Genomic DNA, 6,065 nt, shown 5'->3' with positions numbered 1-6,065 from the left:
ATCTCGGGGCGCTCTGTGGGCAGCCCGGCCCGGGGCCCTCCTCAGGCGGGAGGGCGGCTCCAAGGGTCCCCCCGACCCCCGTACCTTCCTCCAGCTGTACCAGTTGATGGCCTGGCCCAGCCTGTTGAGCGAGTGCTGTTTTGCCTGCAGTTTCCATTCTGAGGCTTGGCCGCCCATGCTCCGGAGGGCCATCAGTCCCTTCTCCATGACGCTGGCAAGAGACCGGGCGGCCCCCAGAGACAGTGTCAGGAGGGGGGACAGAGGACCAGGCTTGGCCACGTGCGAGACCAATTAGCAGATGGCTCCTGTGGGCGTCGGGAGGGACGTGGCCCCAGCGTGGGCCGAACCCTGGGCCGAACCCTGGTCCAGGCCGGGGCCGGATGGGCTTCCCAAGCTCCTCATCCTATAGGATCTGGGGAGGAGTGGATGGCATCACAGATGTCTCCATGGAAACAGAGCAGGACATTCATCTTAATTTCCTGAGTCTCATCTTACCTTTCTACGGGGCAGGAGCCCCAGAATCTGCATCATCTGCTTCCCCGGACCGTGGACGGTCCCAGCACAGAGAGGTGACCCGAGGTGCTGACGGCCGTTCTCCTGAGTCTTTTTTTCTTTTCCATCAACACTATTTCACCTTATTTAAAGCCTGATACTGGGTCCATGGCTCCGATATGAAAATTAGATGTCCTGGTTAAAACCCACTAGTTAGAAGTATTTCTTAACACCTGATATTGTAATTCTTTTTTTTCTAAGATTTTGTTTATTTATTTTTTTAGAGACGGAAGGGAGGGGGAGAGAGAGAGAGAGAGAGAGAAACATCAATGTGTGGTTGCTGGGGGCCATGGCCTGCAACCCAGGCATGTGCCCTGACTGGGAATCGAACCTGCGATGCTTTGGTTCACAGCCTGTGCTCAATCCACTGAGCTACGCCAGCCAGGGGTAATTCTTTAAAAAAAAAAAAAAATAGAACTGGGCCCTGGCCAGCGTGGCTTGGGTGGCTGGGGCGCCAGCCCAGGCACCGGAAAGCTGTGGGTGTGGTCCCCGGTCAGGGCCCGGGGCACAGGTTTGGACTGCACTGAGGGCGCATACGGAGGCAACCGATCAATGTTTCTCTCTCACTTTGATGTGTCTCTCTCTCTCTCTAAACTCAGGACATGCATCCTCAGGTGAGATTTTAGAAAATACTGAAAATAAATAGAAATGAGAACTGGGGGATGGAGAGGGCAGAGACCTCCTCTGGAGAAACGCTCGTCGTGGTTTTGTGAAAACCTCCCTGTCCCAGGTTCCGGACACACAGGCGCGGGGCTGGCGAGGGCGGGAAGAAGCAGCGAGGCCAGTCTGCGTCTGGGGGGCCGCCTGAGACGTGTCTTTACGGCCACTGCATGGCTTTCAAACTGCAGTGAAAAAAAAAAAAAACCCAGGCAGGAAAGGCCCTGCCGTGTGTGGTCACATTGATACGGTGCATCCAGAGCAGGCAAGCCTGCAGAGACAGACCCTCACGGGCCGGGGTTCCGGGGCCGGCGGAGGGAGGCCGGCAGCGAGCGCCCCTGGGCACGGCGCTCCCTCTGTGGGGAGGAGAACGCTCCGGCTCGAGGTGGTGGTGGAGGCCGCACAGCACCGTCCACGCACTGCCACCGCCGATCGCACACTTCGAAACGGCAGTGTTTGTGTTAATCAAAAGAAACAGCCGTTGTTGTAGCATCACGTGCACCTACAACGTGCTACGGTTTGCTTTTGACAGGACGTCAGAGAAATGAAGGGAAGCGGTCCCCCGGGCTCACACGCCTGCCTGCAGCCCGGCGAGCCCCTCGGAGCGCGGCTGGGGGGCAGTGTCTCAGGCGTCCTTCCCACGCCGTCACTCTGGAAGGGGGCCCGTGTGAAGCTGACCGGGAGGAGACGCAAGACCGGGGACGTGCCTAACACACGACGCCTCGCCTCGCCTCGCCTGTGTGGGCCTCTGACATCCTTGCTTCCTTCCTCCCTTCCTTCCTCCCTCCCTTCCTTCCTTCCTTCCTTCCCTCCTTCCTTCCTCCCTTCCTTCCCCCCTTCCTTCCTTCCTTCCTTCCCTCCCCCCTCCCCTCCCTCCTTCCTTCCTCCCTTCCTTCCTTCCTTCCTTCCTTCCTTCCTTCCTTCCTTCCTTCCTTCCTTCTTCCTTCCTTCCTTCCCTCCTTCCTTCCTTCCCTCCTTCCCTCCCTCCTTCCTCCCCGACGAACGGTGGTGTCGCCCGGGTCCGGCTCGGTGCTTCCTCCCAGGCAGGATCCGGTGAACCCTCACGCCCTCTGGGTTCCTCCGCTCCTCACGGAGCCTGCGCTCCAGGGACCACAGGAAAAGGTGGCCCGAAGGATCGGCTCTTGGATAATGTTGCATTCTGAACCTAACCCACAACCCCTCCGGGAGGGCGTTGAAAAGATACAGGAGGTATTTGCACTGGGATGATTCAGCTGCATCATTCAAAGTCACCAAAAGGTGGCAGCAGCCCACGTGCCGGTGGATGGATGGATGAATGGATGGATGGGTGGATCACCAAGATGTGGTCAGTGTCCGTGCAATGGGACATGATGCAGCCTTAAAAGGAAGGCGATTCTGACACGTGCTACAATGTGGGTGAATGACAGGGACATCATGCCGAGGGAAAGAACCCGGACACAAGATGACAAACACCGTGAGGCCCCACTTACGGGAGGACCTGCAGCAGACACACCCGCAGAGACAAGAAGCAGCGTGGGGACGGAGGGCGTTCCCAGCCCCGGGAGCAAGCTCGTCAGCTGTTGGGGTGGGGGGGGGGGTGAGCCTGGCTGGCCCGAGGAGCAGCAGGAGCCACATCTGTGGGGCCTGTGACGGGGACTAGCCATCAGGAAGGCGTGAGGCCTCCCGGAGGCAGCGAGGGTCCCTGAGGGGGACTGTTACCGCGCTGGTCCCGGGCGGGGGGCGGGGGGCTGCCATAGCACACACGGCAGCGTGCTCCTCCCCCAGGTCTGGAGGCCACAGCTCCAAGACGAAGGTGCTGGCGGGGCTCGAACCGGATGAGGCGGGGAGGGGGAACCCGTCTCGGGCCGCCCCCCGGCTCCTGGTGGCTGCCGGCATCCTTGGCATTCCTTGGTTTGTAGACCCATTACCCCACCTGTGCTGTCTTCAGGTGGCATTCTCCTTGCGTGGGTGCATGTCTGTGTCCAAACTTCTTCTTTTATAAGGTCACCCGTCCTATGGGATTAGGGCCCATCCTACTGGGCTATCGCCTCATCTTAATCAATTACATCTGCAACAACCCTATCTCCAGATAAGGTCATTTCACAAGTGGGTTAAAACGTTTGGAAGCAAATTTTGGGGAGACGCAATTCAACCCATAGCGCCACCCTCTGTCCACAATTGTAAGTGCAGGAGTGCTCGGATAAGGGACATATGGTGGTAGGAGGGGCTCCACGTGGGGATAGCAAGCTCAGAGAAAGTCCAAAAGTGCTTGGGAGGTCGGCACCCTGAGACAGATGCAGGAAGAGCCAATCCTAGGTGGACTCCAGGCCCTGCCCTGGGTCCAGGTCCTCACCACCGGAGCCCCGCCCCGCCCCGCGCCCAGGCCCCTCCCCCATATCCCCAACCACCCGCACCCAGGGCCTGCCTCCAGAGTCCCGCCCCGCCCCACACCCAGGCCCCGCCTCCACAGCCCCACCCCTCACCCAGGGCCCACCTCCAGGGCACGGCCCCGCCCCACGCCCAGGCCCCGCCTCCACAGCCCGGCCCCGCCCCGCACCCAGGGCCCGCCTCCCGAGCCAGTCTGGACAAGGGCCTCCGGTAAGAAGCACCGCAGCCTGGACGGGCACCCCCCCCCGCCCCCCCCCCTCGCCACGACACCAGTATTTCCTGAGATCCCCGTGGGCCGAGGACGCGTTGTCGCTTTAGGATTCCGAGCCCTGCAGGGGAGTACTTGCTGGGTGGACAGGCCGCCCCATCCTTCTTCAATTTCGCTCGTTAATTTGGGGAGGAGACCCAGCCGGCGGCCCGTTTTGTTGAGCTGTGACGGGCTCCCTGACCAGTCCCTTCTGTCACACGCTGACGGTGTCGGAGAGTGAGCGGTCAGAGACAGCTCGGGGTCGGGACCTCGGGGACTTGCCACGTCTGCGTGTGGGAGGGGTCTGTCGTCCCCCGTCCAGCTGGCGGCCCCAGAGCTTGCTGCGCTGGCTTTGCCCACCACCGCGGTCACCACCACTAGCCTTCAGCCATGCAGGGGCACGACCTCAAATGCCGCGCAGCTGAGTTCGGTGGAGACGGCCGAGGAGAGCCCCGAGGAGAGCCCCGAGGAGCAGCCCGGCCCGTGGGGGGAGGGAGGGTGGAGGGTGCTCTTCAGAGGCAGTGCCCACCTGCCTGCAGTGAGCATGGAACGCTGTGGATGGTTCGTGGAAACACGAGAAAAACATACACAGAGACAACCAGGTCCTGTGGGGGACTAGGGACAGAATGGCCACCCTCTCTCACGTCGGGAGAGCGCCCCGTGTCCACACCCAAGCAGATTTTTATTGAGAAAACAGACTTAGTTTGTGGATTCACAGTCTGGCAGAAAAGATCAAAAGATGTAGGCAACTTACAAAGGTGGGGGCGGAACTCCTGCTGAGATTCTGGAGAAGGTTTGTGGTCTTTAAGATATGAAAGGGCTACAGGTTCCAAAAGTTTCTTGCCTGCGCTTTTAAATTCCAAGTTAATAACATCCTCCAGCAAACAGATCTCACAGGATCTTGCATATTCTTTGTCCCAGGCCTGATCACCCCGGGGGTCCCGCCGGCTCTGGTCTGGGCTGCCCTGCCCCCGCAGGCCTGAGAAGGCCAGGAGACAAAGGCAGCCAGGAGACTTGGGTTTCTCACATCTAAAAACAAGGACTCAGGCTTTGACAAAGCCGAGGGGGCAGGGGTTGATGTCCATCACCCCTTCATTTCCACAGCCTTGAGTCTCTTCCCAGAAGCCTCCCCGTGATCATGCCTGTCTTAGGCGATTCCCTCCGTGGGAAATCTTACTCGTCATTGGCTAACTGATCAAGCTTAGGAGGTCAGGCACAGAACAGGCAGCGTTCATGCCAGGGAAATAAGTTTTTGTCTCTTTAGTGGCTCCTGGTCTGGAGGCCTCTCACTCAGCCTAAGTCATGGGGGGTTACAGCTTCCTGAGACCAGGCAGGGTGGTCCCCAACAGCCACAGAGGCTCTGAGAAGGGGGAAGATTCACCAGGGACCTGAAGGAGCCAGCCTGGCCGTGCAGGTGCCTGGGGACAACTGCTCTGGGCAGAGAGGACACTCAGCCCTTACAGGCTCCGAAGCAGTGGCCCATGTGGCTTGCTCAAGCACCAGCAGTGGGACCGAGCTAGCAGGGATGCGGAAGACCTGGAGTGAGGGGTGGACCCGGAGGTCGGAGTGGCGGCCAGGGTCGCAGGCCTGGAGCCTGGGGACGCCACTGGGCGGGTGAGCAGGGGGTTGACGGATCTGACTCCAGTGTGGAGCGCCTGGCTCCAGCAGGTCCGCCCCCCTGGGCAGGAGACCGACCACAGGCTAGGGGGCCAGGGCGGGGGCGTCGCAGCGCTGGCGGGCCTGAGGTGTGGTGTGCTCAGTTCCCGACCATCACAATGAATCAGATCACGAACATGTGAGTCAGGATTGTTCTGCTGGTGGAACACCCGGCCTTCGACTTGTAAATAAATACATAAATACAAGCAACACCTGTGAGCTCAGTAAAGCAAAGCACAACAGAACAGCAGAAGGGGCCTGCCTGTGGTTCAGGCCTGGACCAGAGAGGCGGGGGGTCGGATTTGGGAGGTTCTGAGCAGAGAGCCTCGGACACCTGCCGAGTCCCTCGGTGCTGGCCTCCTTCCTGACTCACACCCGAGCGGGACGCGGCCCCCAGCCCTTGGGTCACAGTATCTCCACCCAGTGCTGAGACGAACTGGCCGGGCAGTGGTCCCACCTGGGTTGGAGCTGGCCACGGTCAGCTGTGCCAGAGCAGGGCTGGCAGGTCCCCATGTTCACTGCCACAGAGCTGGCTGACTTTGGGGGTGCCCAAGCTTGCATACCCCACCCCTGACTCTGTCCAGTG

Source organism: Phyllostomus discolor, chromosome 5 (assembly GCF_004126475.2).
Source record: "Phyllostomus discolor isolate MPI-MPIP mPhyDis1 chromosome 5, mPhyDis1.pri.v3, whole genome shotgun sequence".
In the NCBI taxonomy this organism is placed as follows: Eukaryota; Metazoa; Chordata; class Mammalia; order Chiroptera; family Phyllostomidae; genus Phyllostomus; species Phyllostomus discolor.
Note: the sequence above shows the minus strand (reverse complement) of the source record.